The 10,555-nt window shown below is 37.0% G+C and overlaps 1 protein-coding gene across 10 annotated transcripts in view; it reads right to left on the reverse strand.

Moving 5' to 3' along the window:
• R3hdm2 (R3H domain containing 2) overlaps nt 1–10,555 on the reverse strand; it is a 122,251-nt gene that overhangs the window by 78,295 nt on the left and 33,401 nt on the right. The window lies entirely within an intron of this gene.

A 10,555-nucleotide genomic window follows, 5' to 3' on the forward strand; every position in this document is an offset into this window, starting at 1 on the left:
AATTCCTTCTGGGAAACCTGTGCCTCACCCCCCCTCCCGCCCATGCCCACGCCCACAGCTCCCACCTGCCCCTCCCTGCACCCTTGAATGAAATGCTACTGATCCTTGCTGTGTCTCCTTCAAGCTAATTGCTGACAAGCAGCTCTGAAGCAGACCATGGTCCAGCTGTTCAGAGAGATGTCACCCAGAGCTCTGCCAACAGTCACACTCATGCATACACTCACATTCTCTCCCTCTCTGTGTGTGGTGGGAAGGAGAGGAAGAGGGAGAGGGAGGAGGAAGCCGGGAGGGAGAGGGAGGAATGGGGGGACTGCAAAGCACCCCCTCCCACCTCCTCTTCTTCTCATTCAAGTACTTTAGAGGCACGCCTGCCTCCACACTGCTCTGAAGATAGCTTTTAAAGACACAGCAGCAGCTCCTTTCTGCTGCATGTGTTCAGATGCCAAAACAGTGTCTTTTTAGTGAATAACAACAATTTGGGAATATGTAATGGATTAAAAGTTAACCTTAAATTTACCTTGACTTTGTCTTACCCACAAAATAATTGAGGCCAGAGAAAGTTTTTGTCTAAAAGCTTCCAGGATCAACTTTAGCAGTGTTAATTTAAAAAAAAAAATCCTAGTTACTGAGAATTTTCTTTCCAGTGAGTTATTTTTAGTAGTCATTTTTCATTTTGGGGCAGAAGGCAGGCAGTACAGAATACTAGTAGCTATCTGTTCTTCTTCCCATATTTGCCACCAAAGGATAGACAGAAAACTTTGGCTGTAAAATGAGAAAACAAGGAAATCAGGAAGGCACTTTATTGAAAGAAGGGGGACACACACACAGGTACAGAGACAGAGAATGAATGAATAAATGAATGAATGAATGATTCAGGGACCAGAAGGGTTAATATTTCTAAATTTTTGGAAAGTATGTATTGGCTCTGGAGAAACAAATTTAAATATGACCTTCAGCTTCTTTTCTTTTCTTTTATTTTATTTTTATGCTGGGAACTGAAGCTAGGGTCTTGCACATGTCAAACAAATGTTCCAGCATTGAGCTATACCTCCAGACTCAGGTCCTAAATCTTAAGGAAAAAGAGTAATAATTTCTGTTGCTACAGGAATTAATGGACACTGCCAGTGGTGTGAGGTCTGCAACAGCACAAAATAACAGAAGGCTAGTGCCAAGGCAACCTGAAGAAAATAATAAAGCCTGACACAAAGACACATCCATTCATTCAAATGCAGATTATCGTATGCTTGCTTTGTTTCTATGGAGGCCATGGACTACAATAAACTCTAAGATAAAAAATACATCCTTTAAGGACCATACAAAAAACAAAAAAGGACTCTGGCTTTTATCCTGAGTGAGATGAGAAGCCATTAGGGCACTGGAAAGATGATCCCAAAGGGTCAAACAAACCACTGAAAGGAAACTGTCTTCTATACTTGGTGAGATAAAAGGTTAGTTTTAAGCAGACACATAACATGCGTTTGACCTACATTTGTCTGTTGCCTCCAAATTTTTGTTTGAGAAGTTTCTAACATATAGAGAGAATGTGCAAAAATAATACAAGAATCATCTAGATTTATATACAAAATGTTTACATGTGTGTATATATATGTGTGTGTAATATTTTTACAACTAGTTAAAATGTTCTCGTAACTCTTCACAACTAGAAAAAGCTCAATAAATCTAACAGACTCAATAAGACCAATAGCTACTGGTTATTCTAGCAGAATTCTAGATGAGCTACTTGGTGGTACACATGCAAGGCAGATCTAAATAGCACTGCACAAACTTCAAAAACTGAAATTACTCCCAATACCAATTAAAAAAAAAAAACACTGACATTACTTTGGAATCATCAAAGGATGCTAAATAGAATTTGCAAGTTGAATGTAACTAAGTCTAACGTCTGCTAAAACAAAAAGTTAATATTCACTGTAGGAATTAAACAAAACCCAGACTCTCATAATATAATTAATAACATTTCTAGGATACAGTCTAAAATTACCTGGCATATGAAGAATCAAGGTAATTTCAATTTGCATAAGAAAGAAGATGAACAGTAAAACCTCAAGATGACACAGATGTTGAAATTAATTGCTGCCAAAGACCTTAAAGTAGGTATTATAAAAATATTAAATATTGTCTCACAAGCACAAGTGCCCAAGCTCGATTCCCAGTACAAAAACAAATAAATAAATAAATAAACAAGTTAGGGCAAATACTCTTGAAACTAATGGAAAGACTGAATGTTTTATCAAAAAAAAAAAAAAACAGGATATATAGAAATTCTAGAACTAGAAAAAACAGCTAAAATATAAATACTTGATGGGTTCAATAGCAGAACATAAATAATAGACTTAGTGAATATGAAGAAAAAGCAACAGAATATACCAAAATGAATATTGACTCTGAACTGAGAAAAACAATTTAAGGGAGAATAAAAAAGAACAAATAATTAATGTCTTGTCTTATGGGATAATATAAAAAAGTCTAACATTCATGGTATCAGCAGAGTCCCAGGAGAGAAGAGAGAGTGTGGTGATGAGCTGGCCTTGGTGAAGCATAACTACATAGTTCTAGCTAGTCAGGAGGCTGAGGCAGGAGGATTTCTTGAGCCCAGGAATTAGAGGCCAGCCTGACCAAACAAGACTCCGTCTCAAAAACAGACAAAAAATATATATAGCCAGTGGTGTAGACCAGTGATAAGAGTACTTGCTTAGTACATGTAAGATCCTGAGTTCAATCATAGTATTATACACACAAAAAATGTGGCTAAACAACTGAAAAAGAAATAATGGCTGAGAACTTCACAAATTTGACATGCTATAAATGATAAATTCAAGAGGCTCAAAGGGCCCCCAAAGAGGCAACAAAATCTGTTTCTGATTTTATCATATTCTATCAGATAAAAACTAAAAGACAACAGCTAGAAAGCAGAGAAAAATGATGCACTAGTTATTTACAGAACAATGATTTAAATGGCTTCATATTTCTCATCAGAAACTATAATGACTTGAAGAAAATAGAATATCATTTTTAAAGTTGTTAAATGTAGAATTCTATAACCAGAAAAATGTTCTTCTGTGATGATGAAATAAGGACATCTTCAAATGAAGGAAGACTAAGAGATTTTTTTTTTTTTTTTTTTTTGTACCAGGGATCAAACTCAGGTCCTTGTGCTTGTGAGGCAGGTGGCAGAACCACTGAGCTAAATCCCTGGCCAAGAGAATTCTTTATAGCAGATCTGCTCTAAAAGAATGGCCAAAGAAATGTATTCCAAAAGAAAGTAAAATGGGACTGGAGGTGCAGCTCAGGGGAGAGTATTTTCCTAGCATGCTTGAGGGCCTGGGTTCAATCCCAGCACAGGAGTAGTGGTGGTAGTGGAGGGGCTAATACATTAAAACATGGAGCACCAAAAATAAATAAAGAAAAACATAAGTGGCTAAATGTCAGTGTTATGTACTGAATGTCTGTATTCCTCTAAAATTCGTATGCTGAAGCCATAACCTTCAGTGTAGCTATATTTGGAGATGGGGCCTCTAAAGAAGTAATTAAGGTTAAATTAGGCCATAAAGTTGGGGACTTGATCTGATTAGTGTCTTTGGAGAAAGAATTTAGAAGTAAATTCTCTTTCTCTCTTCTACCTCTCACACAAAGAGGTTATGTTTCCTACAGTGATATGGCAGCTGCTTACAAGTTAACAGAGAGGCTGCAAAATGAAACCTACTACCCAGGACCTTGATCTTGGTCCTTACAGTCTCCAGAACCATAAAAAATAAATTTCTCCTATTTATCTACACATTGGTTTTTTTGGGGGGATGACAACCAAAACTAATACAAGCAGTATATCAATATCAATAATACAAGCATAACCAGGCATGGTGGTGTACATATGTAAACCCAGCACTTGGGAGGCTCAATCAGGAGGATTGTTGAGTTTGAGGCCAGCCTGGATTATAGTGAGACTCTATCAAAAAAAAAGAAACAAGCCGGGCATGGTGGTGCATGCCTGTAATCCCAGCACTTGGGAGCATGAGGCAGGAGGATCGTTGTGAGTTTGAGACCAGCCTGGGCTACACAGTGAGTTCCAGAGCAGTATGAACTACATATAAAAAAAAAAAAAAAAAAAAAAAAAAAAAAAAAAAGAAAAGAAACAAAATAGAACAAAACACAAGCATCCTACCAATAACCTAACTTTCTACCTTAGGAAACTGAAAAAAAAACAAAACAAAATATAACCAAAGCAACCAGAATGAAATGTAATAATAAAAACATAAACCAATGAAATTGAAAATGGGGAGAAATGTCAACAGAACTAAAAGCTGGTTCTTTTAAAAGATCAATAAAGTCAGTAAATCTCTCTGCATATGGTGGTACCCGCCTGCAATCCCAGCGCTTGGAAGGTTGAGGCAGGGGGATCGCTGAGAGTTTGAGGCCAGCCTGGACTACATAGTGAGTTCAAAGCCATCCTAAACTGAACTACATAGTAAGATCTTGTCTCACAAAACAAACAAACAGAAAGAAAAACAAAAAAGATAGCCATGGCTCAAATAAATGAGGAAATGTATATCATTTCATGGACTGGAAGACTCAACACAGTAAAAGATGTCAATTTTCCCCAACATAATCTATAAATTTTGTACAGTTCCATTGAAAATAGAATGAGTTTTTGGTAGATACAAACTAATTCTAGTATTTATATGGAAAGATATAACCAAAACAATTATGAAGAATAAAATTATGAGAATCATAACACTCAACTGTAAGACTTACAAGTTACAAAATTCAAGATAGTAGGGCCAGGGATGTAGCTCAGTGACACCAGCCTGGCAAGTGCAAGGTCCTGAATTTGATTCCCAGTACAAAAAACGAAACAAACAAACAAAAAAATCAAGACAGTAAAGAACTGGTGAGGGAAAAGACACGGAGGTCAATGGGATAGAAAAACAGAATCCAGGAACAGACCCACAATAATGCACTACCATTTTTTTTTAAAAAGGGTACAAAGGCAGCTCAATGGAAAAAGGAGTCTTTTCAACAAATGATATAGAAACAGTTGATCATCTATTTAAAAAACAAAGTGATCCTGATCTAAGCCTTATATAAAAACTAAATTTAAAATGGATCACTAGTAAATGTGAAACTATAAAATGTTCAAAAGTAAACAGAATTTTTCTGTAGTATTAAACACTGGGCCTCATGCATGCTAGGCAAGCCCTCTACCACTAAACCATATCTTCAACTCTTTTTTTCGGTACTGAGAATCAAACTCAGGACCTTGTGATTGCCAAGCAGGCACTGACTGCACCCCTGATCCAATCCTTTGGGGTTTTTTTTTTTTGGTGCCGGGGATCAAACTTGGGTCCTTGAGCTTGCAAGGCAGGCGGCAGAACCACTGAACCAAATCTCTGACCCAAATCTTTTTTTTTTTTCCCTGATCTAATCTTATAAAAAATGTTATTTTCTGACAGTTTTCTAAATTGCCCAGAATGGCCCCAAACTCAAAATTCTCTTGCTTCAGACTCCCAAAATAGCTGGGAGTACAGGTGTTGAACCCTCACATCAGCAAAGAATAAATCTTCATGACCTCAGCAAAGAAGATACCAAAGCACAACTCATTTATAAAGGAGGGGTAAGGTAGGAATATAGCTCAGTGATAGAGTACTTGCCTACCATGTACAAGGTCCCAAGTTTGATTTCTAGCAAAGAAAAAGCCAGGTGGGGTGGCGGACACCTGTAATCCCAGCACTTGGGAGGCTGAGGTAGGAGAAACACTGAGTTCTAGGCCAGCCTCGGCTACATAGTAAACTCAAGGCCACTGAACTACACAGTGAGACCTTGTTTCAGAAAAACAAACTAGGGCCAGGGATTTAGCTCAGTGGTGCTGCGCCTGCCTGGCAAGGTCCTGAGGTCTATCCCTGGTACAGGGAGTGGGTACTTAGGGCCAGGGATATAGCTCAGTGGTGCTGCACCTGCCTGGCAAGTGCAAGGTCCTGAGTTCAATTCCCAATACTGGATTCAACAGTAAGAAAACAAGCTTGCACATATTTTACTATGACCATTCTGCATAACATTTAGTTCTTATAACATCAGTAATATACTTACTGTATGACCCAAAAATTCTACTCCCAGCTGGTCCCTATGTCTGTGGTGGTTAACCTACAGTATGTGTGCTTCAATGGGCTGTTTATCATTGAAAGCTCTAAAAGGTTCACCATTACTGCCCTAGGTAAATAAAAATTATTTTCACATAAAATTTGTATAAGAATGTTTATAATTACTCTATTTATAATTGTGGGTGGGGAGATAAACATTTTCCAATGAACCAATAGATAAATTGATATACAAAGAATTCTACTCAGTAATAAAAGGAAATTAACTACTAATATATTCAACAATTTAGATGAATCTCAACGACATTATGCTGAGTCAAAGAAAGCAGTCTGAAAATGTTACATACTTTGGATTCTATTTACATGAAAAAGGCAAATTTATATAGACATTAGGTACACCAGTGATTACAAGGGTCTTTGAATGAGAGGAAAGGACTATTTGGCAAAAGAGAAATATTCGAGGTGATGAAAATATTTTCTATCTGGATTGTGTTGGTAGTTAGAAGACTGGTCAAATAAATTAGCTACTGTGGACTGGGAATGCAGCTAAGTAACAGAACACTTACTAAATTTGTGTGAGGCCCTTTAATCCTCAGCACACTGCAAAAAACTTAAAAAAATACGAGAATAGTTCATTTAAAATGCATATTCATTACTCTGTATAAATTATAGTCAGGACTGGAGATGTAGCTCAGTGGTGCCACACCTGCCTGGCAAGTGCAAGGTCCTGGGTTTGATCTTGTACAGGAGTGGGGGTGGGGTGGGAGATTATACTCAAAGAGTCTTTTAAAAGAAAAAGGAAGCTGGGCATGATGGCACACGTCTATAATCCCAGCACTCAGGAAGCTGAGGGAGTAAGAATGGGAGGCTGAGGCAGGAGGATTATTGCAAGTTCAAGACCACTCTAAACTATATAGTGAGACACTATCAAAAAAAAAAAAAAAAAAAAAAAAAAAGGAAAAACCTGCTGGACATGTACCATAATAAAAGCAAGTTGCATTTACCAAAACCTTTTTGAATACTTCCTAGAATATATGCATTATTATAACCACTTTAAACACTTTTCACTGAAATTTTATCCAATATTAAAAAATATATAAAATAATTGTACACTAAAATGTTCACACAAGCTTTGTAAAAGACAAAAATTTAGAAATGAGATAAATAAGAGGAACAATAAACAATGGCACATTCATATTAATGACATTGTCATTCTCATGTTTATAAATTCTTTAATGATGGGAGAATAATTATAATTTAGCAAAGAATATGCAAAACATCGCATTATGATCTAACTACATTTATAAATTTTATAAGGTTATTTATATTTCACTATGTATCTATATACACATATCCAAGATGCATTATAAAATGTATATCTTACTATATTGGTTGACAGTTTTGTTGTTTATATTACTAGTACGTTTGTATTACATAATGACTAATTTATCAAGGGGAGCTGGCACATGTACTTAACACATTTTCTTTGTGCCCTCCCTGTTCCTTCCAACTCTTGGTCCCCTTCCTATCTGCAAAAGCTCTACTTTCATTTTTTTCCTGTTCTTTGTTTTTCTATCCCCTTTCCTCCCCTCCCTTCATCTCATTTCCCCATCCATTTGAAAAAGGTCTCCCTACTTCCTATCTTCTATTTTCCTCATTCACTCTCTCTCTCTCTCTATATATATATATGTATGTATTTAATTTATCATAAAGGAGAAACCACATTTAAAATTGTGTCTTATTCCACTTAATATTAATCTTAGGTTGTATCCATTTACCTATGAATGTCTCAAGTTTATCTTTCTTTATGGCAGAGCAGTTCATTATGTAGAAATACATTTTCTTCATCCATTCATCTTCTGATGGGCATAGAGGCCATTTCCAAGATTTAGTTATGAATTATCCTATCAACATAGGTATACACTATATTGACTTTAACTCTTTAGGAAGATACCTAGAAAGGGAAGAGTTGGGTCAAATAGAATTTCTATTTTTAGTTTTTTGAGGAATCTTCCCACTGATTTCCATAGTGGGTATACTAGTTTAGACTCCCACCAACAACACAGAATAGCCCCTTTTTCCCATATTCTCACACTTTTTTTTAATAATATCCATTCTTAGGCTGGGTGTGGTGGCGCACACCTGTAATCCCAGCACTCAGGAGGCTGAGGCAGGAGGATAGCTGTGAGTTCAAAACCAGCTTGAGCTACACAGTTCCAGGTCAGTCTCACTACATAGCAAGATCCTGTCTCAAAACACCAGAAAAAAAAAAAAATCCATTCTTTCTGAAGTAAGATGGTATCTCAATGCTGTTTTAATTTGATTTTCTCTAAATGCCAGTGATGCTTAACATTTTAAATGTATTTATTGGCCATTTGTACTTCTTCTGAGAAGTATCTATTCATTTGGTTGTCTGTTTCTTGACTGGGTCTTTTATTTGGCGGGAAGGTCTAATTTTTTGAGTTCCATGTATATATTTGTGTGTGTGAGACAGGGTCTTGCCATGTAGTTAAGGTTAGTCTTGAACTCACTATGTAGCCCAGGCTGACCTTAAACTTTCAGTGCTCTTTCGGCCTCAGCCTCCCAAAAACTAGGATTACAGGTGTGCGCCACCACACCCAGCTACTGCTTTATATACAGTCTGCCCCCCGAAAAACGTATGTATCAGGAAAAGAAAAACTTGTGTAAATATTTTTATACTAAATTTACTGAGACATCATGAGATTTGGCTTCTACAATTACAAGAGGCACTCCAAGTAGAGGCCATTAGCTTCCAGATATTTATTACCATAGTAGACTACTGAAAAAAAAATATCTATATATATTGCGGGGGACAGATTCTGCAATTTAGATGTTAGTCCTCTCAGGAATAGCCGGCAAAAATTTTTTCCCCATTCTGTAGGTTGTCTCTTCATTCGATAGGCTGTTTGTTCCTTTGCAGTTCAGAAGCTTTTTTTGGTACTGGGATCAAATTCAGGACCACACGCTTTCAAAGCAGGTGTGGTACCACTGAACTACATCCTGACCCTATGTGCAGAAGCTTATTAATTTGATATGATCCCATTTGTTGATTCTCAGTATTATTTCTTGTGTTACTGGGGTTCTGTTCAGAAAGTGCTTACCTAGCCTGTGTCTTACCTATTTTATCTACTTTACTTAATTGTACGTATTTTATCTTCCAGCAGATTGTTTAACATTTAGATCTCTGATCAATTTTGATTTCAGTTTAGCACATAGCGATATATGGGTCTAGACTTAATCTTCTGCATGTGGCTACCCAATTTTCCTAGCACCATTTACTAGAGATAATGAATTTTAAAATATAAGATGTAAGTTTCTGTCTCTTAGTGAGATCAGTTGATATTTTCTTCATACACACACACACACACACATATGGGGTTTTTTTGTACCCAGAATTGAACTCAGGGACGCATGTCTGCCAGGCAGACACTGCACTGCTGAGCTACATTTCCAGCCTTCTTCGTACATATTTTTATTCCCTGGCATTTTCTAAAATGTCTTTAACCATCATTGATTGTGTAATCAAGTATTTTTTCAGATAATAAAAATATATTTATAGATGTACAATTTCAGAATTCTAATTCAAGAAATACAGCTTCTTAGGGAATCCTTTAGGATCTATGTTCTTACTACACATGGCTCAGTCCATCTAAGGACAGTGACCAGGACCAGATAGTGGGAGTGGCATGACAGAACACCAAGGCCACTACAAGTGTGCCACTCTGGCCTGTGTCCAGTTCTTATGATCTCTGGCTCGGATGGCCACCTCACTGCAGGGTGTGACCTTATTTAAAAACCAGATTTGGCATTTCCTTAACCAAACTTCTTTTCCCAGCAAGATCCCTATTTGTTGGGGGACTTTGTAAAAAAGAGCCAAGAGAAACTCTGGGAGGACGACTACCACCTCATGGCTGGCAGCTTAGCTTTGGAAACGGTGGGCTCCACACCACACCATGCCCAAAGGCCCAGTGAAAACATGGGAAAAAATAAAACCTCTCCATACCCCCTGGCAGCAACTGCTGCTCTGAGAAAAATCCTCTGTAATCAAGTCCTACTGAACTACATGAACTAACATGTTACAATGACAAAGAAAATAAGCAAAGGAGAATTTTTAGGCATTTCCATGCTTAGTAAATGAAGGTTAAATGTGAACTTTAAATTAAACAAAACCTTCTGCTCCATAGTTATAGTATATACAAAGAATTATAAGCCTCTCCCAAAAGACAAATTACTAAGTAAAAAACTTAGCAGAGACTGTAGAAACTCTAAAATGGTTAACAATAAAAATTCATATTTTGGGCTGGGGACTAGCTCATTAGTTCCCCTGCCTGCCTCCCAAGTACCTCCAAGAGCCCAAGTTCAATGCCCGGTATCAAAAAAAAAAAAAAAAAAAATATATCTTACACTCATAATTAAAAGAAAAA

Source organism: Fukomys damarensis, unplaced genomic scaffold (genome assembly GCF_012274545.1).
Source record: "Fukomys damarensis isolate Sample0158 unplaced genomic scaffold, DMR_v1.0_HiC HiC_scaffold_15, whole genome shotgun sequence".
NCBI classification, from domain to species: domain Eukaryota; kingdom Metazoa; phylum Chordata; class Mammalia; order Rodentia; family Bathyergidae; genus Fukomys; species Fukomys damarensis.